The sequence below is a fragment of the Neovison vison genome, chromosome 12, assembly GCF_020171115.1.
Source record: "Neovison vison isolate M4711 chromosome 12, ASM_NN_V1, whole genome shotgun sequence".
NCBI lineage: Eukaryota > Metazoa > Chordata > Mammalia > Carnivora > Mustelidae > Neogale > Neogale vison.
The window spans coordinates 84094448-84108419 of record NC_058102.1 but is presented as its reverse complement, the minus strand read 5'-3'; the positions used below and the strand labels follow the sequence as shown (position 1 = coordinate 84108419).

General features: G+C 51.8%; 1 protein-coding gene across 1 annotated transcript in view; it reads left to right on the top strand.

The window, feature by feature from the left end:
- The first annotated feature begins 740 nt into the window (after nt 1–740).
- VDR (vitamin D receptor) overlaps nt 741–13972 on the top strand; it is a 55509-nt gene continuing 42277 nt past the window's right edge. Inside the window, exon 1 of the mRNA XM_044227240.1 lies at nt 741–801. The gene's annotated coding sequence lies outside the window, so the exon portion shown is untranslated. The remainder of the gene's footprint in view (nt 802–13972) is intronic.

Below are 13972 nucleotides of genomic sequence, written 5' to 3'. Positions count from 1 at the left end.
TGTCTGTTTCTTTGTACATCCCTCCACTGGACAGTGAGCTCTAAGAAGGTGGGGACCACATCTTTTTCATGTCTCCTCTAGCATCTAAAGTGGTGCCTAGCACATAGCCAAGGAAGCGCTGTAATTCCTAGGCAAAATTTCCTATGGCATGTTTTCCCCATCTACCTACAATTCCAGGTCTCATGATACACTCTAACTTCTCTCTTCTCTTCACACCAGTGTCATACGGGACGGATGGCGGGGGCCAGGGCTCAGGGCAGCTGAGACTAAGCTCGCTTCGACGAGGTTTGCTACGGAGGTTTGCGCAGAGAGAACCGACGGTGCCCGCGACAGGGGCCCCCAGCCCCGCAGATGACGACGTCCCAGTCGGGTCTGCCCAGGTGGGGGTGACGCACCTGGGAGAGGCGTCCGCAGCAGGCTGGGTAGAACCACGGCGGCGGGAGGTGGGCGAATGCAACACGGATTAACGCGGGCACAGCGTGGATCTGCACACACATAACCACGCAAAACTCTCACGCACTGAGGACAGAAGCAAGCCCCGCCCTGTGCACCGCAGTCGCGGAGGACAGCCCCGGGCAGAGGCTCCCGGTGGTTGATTCCGAGTCAAGATGGTTGCAGCGCCGCTGGCGCCTTAGCCCGGCGAGGCAGGTCTTCTCGGCCGGGCCACGGGAAGGGGCGGACCCAGGGGCGGGGCCTAGAGAGGGGCGGGGCCAGGTGCTGGGCTGTCTCGGCTTGTCAAAAGGCAGCTGCCGAGCGGGAGGCGCCGGGAACGCGGACCAGCGTGCCCACCGGCCGGACCAGGTGCGGAGCCGGGAACCGCGGGGAAGGGGGTCCCGCGATCGGGATTGGGTCCGGGGGAGGGACGTCGGGGGTACCGGCCCTGAGTGCCCCGGTGCAAGCACGAGAGTCTACATCGCAGGAGCAAACTTGGCTCCTGAGATCCGGGCTGTCGTGCCCTGAGGCTGAGGCACTGACGGGACACTGAGGTCTGAGGAAGAGCTAAAGTCCGTGCCAGGCTGGCGAGAGGAGCAGCGACCTCCTCGGTGCTCAGGGAGTTTAACACACGAATTCTCTGCTAGCACAGCTCTCCGCACTTGGGCAACAAGAAGCATTTGTTTTCTTCCTCTGTTGGGGAGCCTTGGCGTGGAGTGGAGGGGTAAGAAGGGGAGACTGGCTGTCGATGGTGCTGAGGTCTCCTGGAGGTGGGGTGCGTGTGGCCTTATCATCTTCTAGGACCTATGTAGGGTCACCTGCGATGGTGGAGTTGGATCTTTTAAGTAGAGTGGTGGGGTTTTTTTTTTTTTCTTTCTTTCTTTTCTTTTCTTTTCCTTTTTCAACCACCGATGATTTTAGACCTAGTTGGCCCTAATGCACTGGATTTATTTTTTCAGGAGAGCCCATCCATAGATGTTGAGAGGAACTTAAGGACAAACATCTCATTGAGGAGGGGGGCTCAGGGAGTATTTCTGTTTGGGGAGTGAGGGGTCCCACATCTGTGAGTGGTGGGGGAGAATTCAGGAGAAGTAGCTGGGAAAGAATAACATGGGTCTGGAGGGAGCAGTGGACACAGCCCCCCTCCCCCATGGACCACTGAGGCTGAGACCCAGGCTGCCTGGGCTGGGAGAGCACTGAATCTCCCAGCACAGGCCCTTCCCGCATCTCCTCCTCCTCCTCTTCCTCCTCCTCCCTGCGGTGAGTGAGTCAGCCTCCTGTCTGGGCTCAGTTGCAGCCAGAGGGGCCAGAGCCCAGGCAAGCAACTGGGCAGGCATTTTCTGAGCATTGCAGAAGCTCTCCTAGGCAGAGTCAGTGCCACTCCAGCTCCCTGCTGGAAGGCTGTCTTCCTCGTGGCCCGTGGCGGCCACTCCTGTGACGGGGACACCTAACACAGCAATGATTATGGGATCGCTGTGGTATGACTGTGAAGAGATTGTGGATTTGTGGTAAATCCACATCTCTTATCCTTCTCCAAGGATCAGGAGGTACATCCCATCTCCATAGACTTCCAGCTTCTCATTCCATGTCTGCCTAGTGATCTTGTAAGTGGCCCATCTCTGTTAATAAGGTGGGTGTGCGCAAGAATTCAGGAAGATTCTAGGACTAGGGAAGCCATGGTCTTGTCAAAGAAAAGTTTTAAGCCAAGCTGGCGGGGTGGTGTGTGTGTGTGTGTGTGTGTGTTGAGGTGGAAATGAATAGTCTGGGCACAGGAACCTCAACTCTGTGACCTTCAAATGTTGTGTATGGGGGGGGGGGGGGCTTCCTTGTCTCTTCTCTGTCCAAGTGCTGGAGGAGATTGAGGATCCTTCTCGAATGGTATGCAGCCAGACCAGGAGGTAGTAAGACTGTAAATTTCTCTCTGACTTTTGTTTTGGGTAGTTCAGATCCTTGAGCAGAAATAGGAGTCTCTGAGTCCAATGCCTCCACTCAGCAGCCTCTCTGGACCTGTATGAAATGAGCCCACAACCATCTGTGGTGTGGGGCTGACTCAAATTGCAAAATGCTGGAGATTCACAGTCTGTACTCTGGCGGGGTCCCATGGCTTCAGTTTGGTTATTCCCTCATTAGCCACAACTTGGACCTTTTCCAGGGTAAAGAATAAGAAAGGAGGGAAGAGAAAAAATGTAGGAAACGAGAAGAGTAAGAAAGGAGGGAAGGAGAGTTAGGAAGCTTTCCTGAACCCTCACAGCACCTTGGTCAAGGGCGTCATACTTTATTTGTAGAAATATTGTGGAAGGTCTGTACAGTTTGAGGTGCCCTGGTTATTCGTGTTTGTGGTTTTTCAGTCTTCTTCCCATCCCACCTCAGAACTGAACTCCTTTTGGGATTAAGTCCCGGAGGTAGCACCAAGAGGAACCCCTGGATCCCCACCCCCCAATCTCAGAGCAAGTACCCAGTTTCTGAAGTCAGTGTCTTCCATGTTTGGCCTGGGGCTCAGGGGCCAGACCAAATAGTTATCCAAGCAGGAGACAAGCTCCAGCTCTTCATTTCTGCACCCGATATCCTTAGGAGACAGTGGCCAACTCGACTGAGATCTGTTTCTGGAACCTCTGCTAGAAACCTGCTGTTGTCTTTGTCTAGCAGTTGGGTTCTGGTGGCCGGAGGGACAGAGCCAGGAGCACCGAAAGTCTGAGCTCAGATGATGGTCCAGTTTGTTGCTGGACAGGATGAGTTCTAGCCCCCCAGCTTTCTGTCGCTGCTGCAAGTCTGTTTTAGATGCAGGTAGAGGGAAGGGAGGAAATGACAAGGTTTGGTTAAGAGACTCTGAGGCACCCAGCTTGGTGCTAGGCCCTCTGAGGGATGACAGGAAGCAGAACCCATCAGATTGGGCCTTTTCCCTGAGATGGTGTGAGCACTAGGAGGGGCAGCTGTTCTCAGCTGTCTCCTCGCTACCATCCCGTTCTGAGAGGATCCAGTTGGGCAGAAACTAGCCTGACTGTCACTCTGGACCACAGGGTCTTGCTTCCAGTCATGCTTTTCTCTAATCCCCTCTTCACCCTGTCCTGCTGAGCTAGATACAGTGACCATATAATTTACTATCCAAACTGGGAGACTTTGAGTGTGACAGGGGTGTTGTTGATAAGTTATGTCAGGACAATGGACATACACTGCAGCTGTCAGGGCCTCACTGGGACATTTAGTCATTCTCCAAACCCAGCGGAGGTCGCACTGGTAAGAGGAAGATGGGTGGGAGTGGGTGTAACGAGGAAGAGAAAGCGGGGGAATTCCTTCATGATGAAGGGAAGATGGAAGTAGCTTAATTCTGAAGGCAGCCCCAAATAGCCCACCTTGTTCCCTGGTACTAATCAGCCAGTTCTAGGCTTCTCCTTGAGGTAGGACTGCCCACAGCTAGCCTCTCCTACCGCCTGCCACCCAACCTACCATCTGCTTGTATGACTTCCCTTCACCCTTGGCTTATGACTGGCTTCACCTTTGGTTTTCCTGCCCCACCCCTATCTCAGATGGGGACAGAAAGGCCTGCCAACTCCCCTTCAGCTGCCCCTGGGGGAATTGGGATTCACAATGGAGCCAAGACTTTGCCTTGTGCTTCCTCTTCCCTCTTCCCCCCTAACTGCAGCCTCTTCATTTTGTCTCTCCAGCTTCCCAGATCTCGGGGGGCCACATCATACCACAGGGAAGTCCAGCTCCCAAGCGGGTAAACAACAAGAAGGGGAGGTAGTCAAACCTTGCTCCTGTGGATAAAGGGTACAGGTCACTTGCAGTCAGTTTCTGGGGAACTGGTGAATAGAGTGGAGGTCAGAGCCAGAGAAAAATCGCTTAGCAGGAGATGGAGTCAGTCCCCCTGGACGCTGGAGTTTGCCTGTCTCCTCTAGTCTGACTATTGGGGAAATGGTCTAGGGCGGGGGCAGACTGTTCTTGCTCAACCCAAGCTCCAAGCGTTGGTGGCAGTGACTGTATTCTGCCGCAGTGACATGTAGAAAAGAAACTGCCTCCCTTCTGTGTTCTTAGTCCTCATGGTCCAAATGCTCAGGGTGGGCTCCCTGGAGAATCCTCAGGGGGTCCAGCATGAGAGTGACCAGGGAGCCCCACGTGGAGGCAGAGCCTCATCCTTAGGGTATTGGTACTTACCACTCTGGAAGGAAGGAAGCTGTTCTCATCATCAACAAATGAAGAGGACAGGTGGACACCTCTTGGGAAGTCCCACTCTTTGAAGCGACCTGTGGGGCCAGGGAAGGGAAGAGAACCCCTGGGCTAGAAGGGGAAGAGGGGGCGGCTGATCCGCAGATGGCAAAATTGAGAAGCAGAAGCAGGAGGCGCTAGGGGCATCTAAGCGTGTGTCATGCTTTTGCAAACCTGCCCTGCAGGTCCCGTGCCAAAGAATAGGCTAAGTAGTGTTTCCAGAATCAGATGCCACACAAAGTCCCCATTCTGCACTGGGGAGAGTCCTGGTCCTGAGTAGGGTGTGGCAGCTAGACCAGCGGGCAAGTGGAGTTTGGGCAGGACCTAGAAGCCAGTTCCTGGGAAGCTGCTGCCTCTCACTGGGCTTCCGACCACAGGTTGAAGCTTGGAGGTGTTGCACAAGGTGTGACATTCCAGGCACTGCAGGGCACCTATGAGGCCCAAGGCTTTGCTAGTGATACATCTAGTGTGTGCCACCTGCTGGCACTGGGGATGCAACTCCAGGAACATCTACTCTGAATGCTGAGCTCAGTGGGACCCAGGGCTGTGCCAGGTTCATCATGGCATGTGTGGCCTCTCAGAGCTCCCACAACCTTGTGAGATAGGAGCCACTGCTATGTTCCTTGTACACAAGGGAAACTGAGGCTTGGGGAGTTTGAGCAACATGCCAAGGTTCCATAGCCATGGAGTGGGACAGTCAGGACTCACACTTGGATCTGTCTTACCTCCACAGAACCCTACCAATTCTGCATTCAGTGAGAAGCCACAGGGCATCAAGTGCCATGCTTTGTGCATAATAGGCCAGCAATAAATGTTGGTGAGTGGCAGGGTTAGGTTTACTAACTGGTTTGAACAGGTTGACCTGGGTGCAAGCTCATTTTGCCCAAAGGTTACTCTGGGGACAGTGGCCTCTCAAAGGAGTCTCTCTCTGCCAGCACCCGCAGGCCTCAGGGCCTCTCCAGTAGTAGTCTTGGGTACCTAACTTGGGTAAAAACAGATGACAACAACTTGAGAGAGAGCGAGCTCTGGGCAGAGAGATTGCATGGGATCAAATAAGATTTGAATGGTCTGGAAGACAAGTAACAAACACTCTGTCAATTTCAAACAAGGCACTGTATCGATAACCGACTATGTGCTATAGGCACCAAGGAAAGGTCGTTGTCCCATTGTCCCGGAAGCTAAGCTCATCCCTGTTTACCATTTCCCCACCTAGCCACCCCTTAAGGAACACTTCTAAAGCTAGCCTACCTGGAAGGAGAAATGGACTCTAGCCGCATGTGTCAGCCTCTGCCAGGCAATGTGCAATTTCTTATCTCCTTTAATCTTGACAGCTTCTGCTTGGGGGTAGTTGCTGTCACTCTCTCCGGCATGTATATGGGAAACCAAGGTGGAAGGAGATGCGGCAGGCTGCCACGCTGCATAATTAACCCGTGCCCGTGGCTCTGCCCTGCTGACTGATGCTGGGCCTGGCCAGGCCAGCCACCCTCGGTACCAGAGCCTGGAGATGGGGGGAGAAGGAAGAAAAAGTGCTTAGCCCACCCTTCAGCAGGGGCCTCCAAGGTTCTTCGGCATACCACTGAAATGTTAGGCAGTGCTATCAGAAGCTGTGCTAGCAGCCTCCCAGAATATGAGGAACACAGGGTTGGGGTTAAGCACTCCTGGGTTCAAATACTGGCTATGTCACTTTCTAGCTCGTGACCTTGGAAAGGTTTCTTAACCTCTCTGAATCTCAGGTGCCTTATCTGTGAACTGAGATAAGGACAGCTCCCTTATGGAACATGTGTGGGGACTAGAAATGATGTAAGTAAAGTGTCGGGCATGAAGTAAGCCTTGGAAAAGTATGGGCACATTCAGTAGATACTGAGGGACTACTGTGTGACAGGAACTATTCAAGATACTGGACATTTAACAGTGAGAAGTAAAGAGTCTTGTGGTTATTCTCAAATCTACTAGACTAGAAGCTCATCATTGTGAGAGGTACCTTTAGAATCCAAGAATGGCTGTCTTGGTACCTGGCTGAACTTAGATTTGGTAAATTTCTCTTCCTGCCATTTGTCGGCTGATGAGCTTGGGAAAGTTATTTAGCTTCTCAGGGACTCAGAGTCTTCAATTCTTTTTATCATACACACAATATACTTATGTATAGATTAAAGGATAAAATGGTATATATGTATTTTATATATATATGTGTCCTGTTCACATCACCTAAATTCGGAATGGAACATCGGTAGCACCTTAAAAGCTCCCATTCCTCTCCCCATTTGCATCCCCTTCCTCCCTCTCCACCCCACTAATATTTTGAATATTCGTTAGGTATTTCTTCCCTTTTCTTGTTAAGTCATCATCTATGTAAGCTTTACAAAGCACTGTATTATTTGCCTTTGCATGTCTTTGGAGCTTACCTCCGCTCATGCTCTCTGCGATGTAGGTCTTCCCTCCACATCACGTTTCTGAGATTCGTCCATGTGGACACACGCAGAGTTAGTTCATTAGTCGTCCCTCAGCATCGTGTCCCTGGTAAGGATGTGCTGCAATGTGTACATCGCCCCTCGTGGGGATGGATGTTTGGGCTGTTTCCAGTTTGGAGTTAATCATGGTGACACTGCCGGGAGGGAACATGTTGCGCTTGTCTCAGGGGGTGCGTATGCGTTTCCAGGGGACGGGGAAGGGCTGGCCTGGGGGTAGAGCTGCTGGGGCGCAGGGAACATGGTGGGGCCTTGCTCTACAATGCCAAACCCTTTTCCACAGCACTGGTACCAAAAAGCACTCCTTTCATAGGCGAATAAAAGTTCTCGTTGTTCCCCATCCTTTTCAACACCTGATATAGACTTCATTTCTAAAATGAAAAAGTTACACTGGAGGAGTTTCTAAAGTCCCTTTCGGCAGTGGAAATGGAATCAACCTCCCGGCTTTTGTGTCCATCTGTCTGATGTGTTGTACACAGCTGGCCTCAGCCTGACTGTACAGGCTTTGCACAGGGTCTCCGCGTGCGGTTGACACCTTCCTTGCTGGGCGTCCAGTGACAGTGAGGGAGGGGTCTCGTGGCTTCACATCCATCCCAACCCTTGGCGTTCTGTTCAGGTCAACCAAGAGCCTGGTGACGGTCAGCACATACTAGGTGGCCAATTACTACCCACCGAATTACATTTTGCCGAGGGTATTGGGATGATAGATTTTTCCTGGGCATTGATTTTGAGAAAAGGACATGGAAATCTCAGAACTCTGTGCTTACTAGCTAATCAGAGTTCTGGGTGCTGGGGGCTGAGATGAGATTTACATCTGTCCAAGGCCTTTTGAACATCTGAAGGCTCCAGGTGAGGTAAACTGAAGACTAATTGTTGAACATCTGGCCTTGATCTTTGACCCTCTGACTTGTCCAATCTGAGTGAGGGGAACAGGTTAGGGTGCTCTAGGATTGGGGTGGAGAGAACAGAGGAGGTGTCCTGGGGAAAGGAGCAGAATGCCCACAGAGAATCCTTTTCCCTTCCAAGGTTGAAGAATCTTCCTGGAGGCGCTGGGTTGAATAGGCGTTAGCTAGACCCAGTGTCCCAGCAGCAACACCAACAGCAGCTGCCCACTCACCCAGCCACCCACAAAAGAATGTGGCTGCCTGGGCAGCTGCATGGGCCACCCCAGGCCGCAATCCTGTAATTACCCCATCTAGTCTGTGCCTGTCAGCTCCAGGGGCAGGCAAGGGTTTCTGCCCTGGGCTTCGTCTTGGTCACTAGGCCCAAGCTGGGCTCGGTAGGTCCCCACCTAGTCTTCAAGCACCTCCCACCCCAACTCTGCCCTCTTGTCTCTCTCTACATCAACCTTTGACCTCTGTGAGGCTAACATATCATATAAAAGCTGACAATCATAATAAACCAAGGGTTATTGTAACTTACACATTCCAGGCACCGTGTTAAGTTTTTTCATGCATTTTCTCATGTATGCCCCTCAATAATCCTATGGGGTAGGTAATATTGTTATTCCCATTTTATAGAAGAGGAAACTGATGTTCAGAGAAATTAACGGGGCGGGGGTGCCTGGGTGGCACAGTCGGTTAAGTGTCCGATTCTTGATTTTAACTCAGGTCATGATCTCAGGGTTGTGAGATTGAGCCCCATGTTGGGCTCTGTGCTCAACATAGAGTCTGCTTAAGTTTCTCTTTCCTTCTCTCTCTGCCCCTTTCCCCTGCTCTCTTCTTTCTCAAATAAATAAATAAGTCTTTTAAAAAGAAGAAGAAGAAGAAGAAGAAGAAATTAAGAGGTTAAATTTCTTGCCCAAAGTCATGGAGCTCCTAAGTCAGAACCACAACTTAAATCCAGATCTTCTGAAGTCCAGAATGTCTGCTCCTACTTCACTTGCCCAGGATTTGTCCTGGTTGTTCAACTCCGTCTTTTCTTCCCCCTTCCTGCCTGAGGAGGGCTGGTAAAGAGGCAGTAGGCGGTGTCAGTGGAGGGTGAATGGGACAGTTCCAGGCTGGCCAGGACGATGCAGGAAAACACCTTCAGGGCAGAGTTCTTTGTTCCAAACAACTCTGAATTTCCGGACTTCTGCCAGGGGCGGGAAGGTACCTCTGCCCAGCTATTTGGCAAGCACACCGACATCTTGGGTGCCATGATGTTAAGAAGTGGGGGATGACAGCCTCCGGTAAAATTCCATTATAATGAACTCCGTAGGAGATCTGAATGGCTTTGTTGAGATGAAATTATGTTAACCACACTGCCACAGAAGAACTCAAGTGTGGAGCCCGAGAACCCAGAGGGGAAGTGGAGCTAATGTGCCATTAGGTGTCTTTTAGTGAAGTTCCAAAAAGTTTTGGAACCTAGAAGGAGAAGGAGAGTCAGAGACACCCCTGGTTCTTTCTAGAACGCCAAGCTCCTGGAGGTTCGGGGTAGGGTTGGGAGGGGAGAGCTCTGTGCTCAATGGCACCTGACAGGGCTGAGTCTATCTGTTCAATGGTCCATGTCCCCGCTGTGTCGCAAGCCCTTGAGAACAGGGCTGGGACCGGTCTCGGAAGTGTCTCAACTCTACACAATACTTAATTTATCACAAATATGCTCAGTTGCTGTTTATTGGGTGGAAATATGTTTCTAGGTAGACTGGGACTCCTGAGCTAGAAAAGAGAGTTGAAGGGCAAGTGCTTTGTGTGACTAAAACATTGTAAGAAGCCGGCCTACAGTTCAGAGGGCTTGTCCCTGGTTGGTTCCTGAACTGAACCAGTCCGGCATAAGAACTAGCATTAGCATTCCTTGAGCGGGCGCTGTGCTGAGCACTAGACACACAATGAGGTAGCTATTGTTCTTTTTCTCCTCTCACAGGTGAGGGAACAGGAGCTTAGAGAGCTCTGGTCACCGGTTCTGGGACGCAGCTGGTGGGGGTGGGGTGCAGGTGGGAGGCAGGGTTTGCGCTCATGTAGGCTGCGTGCACAGCCTGTTCTCTTACCTATGAGGCTGGAGGGCTGCACGCCCCGGGGCCAGGGGCATGGAGGGCACAGCCTGGTCCAGAGGGGTAGCTCTACCTCAGGCCAACAGGATGGCCTCCGGGACTGCAGCCCTATGTGGCCAGATTATACGATTTTTTAACAGGAAGCTGGACATCCAAAAGTAAAATCTCTCTATTTTTCAGAGACGTTGACAACTAATTTAAAAAATTTATAATGACCAGTGGTGATGATGGGGATGGCACGCAGCACCCAGTCATGGCCAGGTTTAGCCCGTGGGCCTTCAGAGTGTGTTCTGGTAGTTTCTTTCTTTGAACACGCGACTGTTAGACGGAAAGGGACCAGGAAGGCCCTTGTTGATTGAGAACTCCTCCCTAAAGGCATGCTGGCTCTCCAGAGGCCCACTTCCCAGCAAGACAGAAAACTTTATAGGGGCCAAGTGTTTCTTTCTGGAGAGTTATCAGTCTAATGATAGCCCATGAGTGAATCCCCTCCCCGCTGCCCCACTCTGTATCCCCATCAGATATTTTCCCTTAGGTGTTAGAAGGAAAGTTTTCGGTAGAGAAGTCAAAAAGAAACTAATAGTCAAGCAAAGGGATTTTAGGAAAAAAGAAAGGAAGGGAGGGAGGAAAAAAGGAAAGAAAGTAAGTGGTACTTGGGGCTTGGGCTTGGTAGGCAGTGAATGACATGGATGCTGCAGTTTGGGCTCTCTGGTGAGGACCTTGGGCTACTGGACAGGGCTATGCTCTCACAGCCTTGGACTTTCACGACTGAATTTCATCCTTTTAAAACCTGGAGGGAATAATTGTAAATTAGTAACTAACATTTTTGTGGAGTATCACAGTTTATATAAAACCCTTTATTTATTTTTAGATTTTATTTATTTATTTGACAGAGAGAGAGCACACAAGTAGTCAGAGAGGCAGGCAGAGAGAGAGGGAGAAGCAGGCTCCCCAATGAGTGGAGAGTCCGACGTGGGGCTCGATCCCAGGGTCCCAGTATCACGACCTGAGCCAAAGATAGATGCTTAACCCACTGAGCCACCCATGTGCTCCTAAAACCCTTTAAAAATTGATCTCAGCTGCTACAGCAGTGCTATGAGAGGCAGATGAGTGTAGAATCCCCATTTCCAGACTCGGTAAATGGACAGTGTTTTCTCTTTCTTCTTCCTTTCGTTCCATCAAAGAAGAGTAGCCACGGAGGATTGAAGCCCAGTGGGCAGGCGGCACTGGGTTCCCACAGGCCTGCCCTTCCCTGCTGCCCCCACTCCTCACCTGGGGTTATCCCACCTAGGGTCCCCCCCTCCCTGAAAATCCCACTCCAGGGGGAGTGTGAAGGGGGACATGGAGAAGGCCCTAAGCCAGTGGGTGGCCTGTGGCCAGCTTCCTCCCCAAGCCTGCCCCCACTGCCTGCCACCTGAGCTATTGTTCCTAAAGCTGGGCAGAAAATAGCTCACTCCGGGGAATTATTTTTGTCCCTGTTAAACTTCAAACCTGAGCCTCCGAAGAGCCTGACTGCAAGGTTGTTTTTCAGGTCAGGGGGAGCTCTGGCAAAAGTAAGGGGGGGTGGGGTGTAGGGGAAGCAGTAGGTGGAGGGGGCCCTCCCCTCCCCCTTCCCCCGGGATCAGAGATGGGCCCCAAACCCCTGGGGCTTGTCTAGCAGGTGCCTGACTAACAGCAACTCTGCGAAACTGAGGGCAGGCTCTCAGCTGCCCCATCAGGCACCTTTTCCAGGGATGTTTGCTGCTGCGGAAGCATGTTGAGTGAAAGCAGTGGCAATTCTGGCCCCTGGTGCCCAGGCCCAGGTGGGGAGCAGATCCAGCCCCAGAGCAGCTGGGGACTGCTGACAGACAGCTGACCACTGAGGAAGGATGGAAGTAGTTCTTCTGCAGACCCCGGCTAGCTCTTCCCAAGCCCTGTAGCACCCCTGAAAGCGACTCTGTGTAGCAAATCTGTTCCATCTTTGCCCCTGGGTGTCCAAGCAAAACAAGGAAAAGGAAGATGGCCAGTGGATAGGGCAGTGGGAGGGGATTACAGTTTGGAGAGGGTTCAGGGGTTAGGACAAATGCAGCTATTTCCTACCACATTGTGGCTCTGGGGAAGAATCCTCCAGACAGATCTGGCTGTTTGGGCCTGGAACTTTGGAACAAGGCTCTCTTCAGCTCTAGGTCTGAGGGGACGGCTAGGCTGGTGCTGCTCCCAGCAGCGAGCATGGACATTTCGACCCAGGGTACGGGCTGCCGTGTGCCCACATGGGTCGGGGGCTTTCCTCAGGTGTCCGTGGTGTGAGTTGTTTGTGAGCAATTGTGTATCTGTAGCTGATGCCCTTCCTTAGAGCGCGATTCCTGGCAACGAGGAAGTGACCTTGTTGACCAGGAGAGAGAGCAGTGAGCCAAGTGGCTCAGCAGAAGTGGGTTTGGGGATGGGGTGGCCATGTGCCACTCTGCTCTCCCCGTGCCCAGCAACCATATCTGGCCACCCCGGACAGATCGATGCATTCAGTAGAGATTGAGCCAGTGACATGTGGCTGAGCTGTTCACCAACATCCGTCTGCCCTTGCTGAGCCTTCTGTTCTTTCTTTGGTTTTCTCTCAGAAAACATCTATCTTCCTATTCAGCTGGGCTGAGTTTTCTAGAGCTCTCTCCTTTATCTTTACTTTTCAGCTCAGTGGTGGTAGTCCTACACCAGGGGGTAGAGGATTTCCCCCAAAGGAGGATAAGGGGGGTGGCTCTGGGTGTGCACCAGCTAGGACAACCACTCTCCGAAGAAGGGGGCCACTGCTTTGCTGGCCTTGGGGCCCTTTCTCGATAAACCAGTGGGAGGGAGACCTATTTTTATTTTCTGCTCAACACTCGAGTTCTTCTCAGGTTGGAATGGGAATCGGATAGGAGTCTGAAAGTCTTCAGTTTAAATATCATTATGATAATTTGAAATTCCTGGTAGTCACGATTCAGTGGGTTTACTAGAAGAAGGAGTCTGTAGAAGGAAGAATGGGGGACACTTCCTATGCTGATGAGTGTGGTCAGTTGGCTCCTCTCTTCCTGGCGGCCTCCCTCTCTCCCGCCATGCAGAGCTAGCCTCCCTGTCTCCGACATGTCCTTTCTCCTTTTGCTTCTTGAGCTCTGCACAAGAACTGTCTGCCCAGAACCCTCATTAGCCTTTTACCACTGCCATGTTGAACTATGATCCTTCCTGTCTCCGTTGGCAGGCTGATAATTGACCTCCCTGAAGAGCCTTCTTGACCTCATCAGCACAAAGCCTGGGGCTCTCCTGCATGTTCCTGTCCTGTGGGCTTACCTGTATGGTAGCATGGATCCTACCCACTTGTCCTTCCTATTTGTCCCTCTCCGTAGACCGTGAACTTCAAGAGGGCAGGATCTCTGTGTGTCTCTCTGTTGTGTCTCTGACTTCCATGATGGGGCTTGCTATGGTGCTGGTGCTTAAAACCAGCCAGAGGTCATCATCTAAGGTAAGGCCTCAGAGGCCAGAACCAATATGCCCCCCACAGTGTGAGGCCAAGAAAAAATGTTATTGTTCTCTGACCATCCAAGGGGGTCCCTGAGAAGAGATCTACACAGAAGGTTGTCTGGAACCCTGACAAAGCTGAAGCTCTGGAAAAGACTTTTAGGGGGAAACCATTGTAATCAGAAACTAAGGACAGCTGGTGCTCTGTGCTCTAAGGTGGATGGGAACCTCTCTGTTTGGCCCAGGCCATGCAAAGCTTCCTGAATACCTGAGCAGTGTCCACCCTCTAGCTAATAACCCAGGAGATAGAGAGGGTGCCTCTGAGTAGATCAGCCCCTTTAGGACTGGAGCTCCCCTACCTTCTCAGACCCAGGATCCTTCACTGTTTCTGGCACAGGCCTAACAGCCCATCCCAGCAGAAATGAAAGGCTTTGCAGGGCCCCTA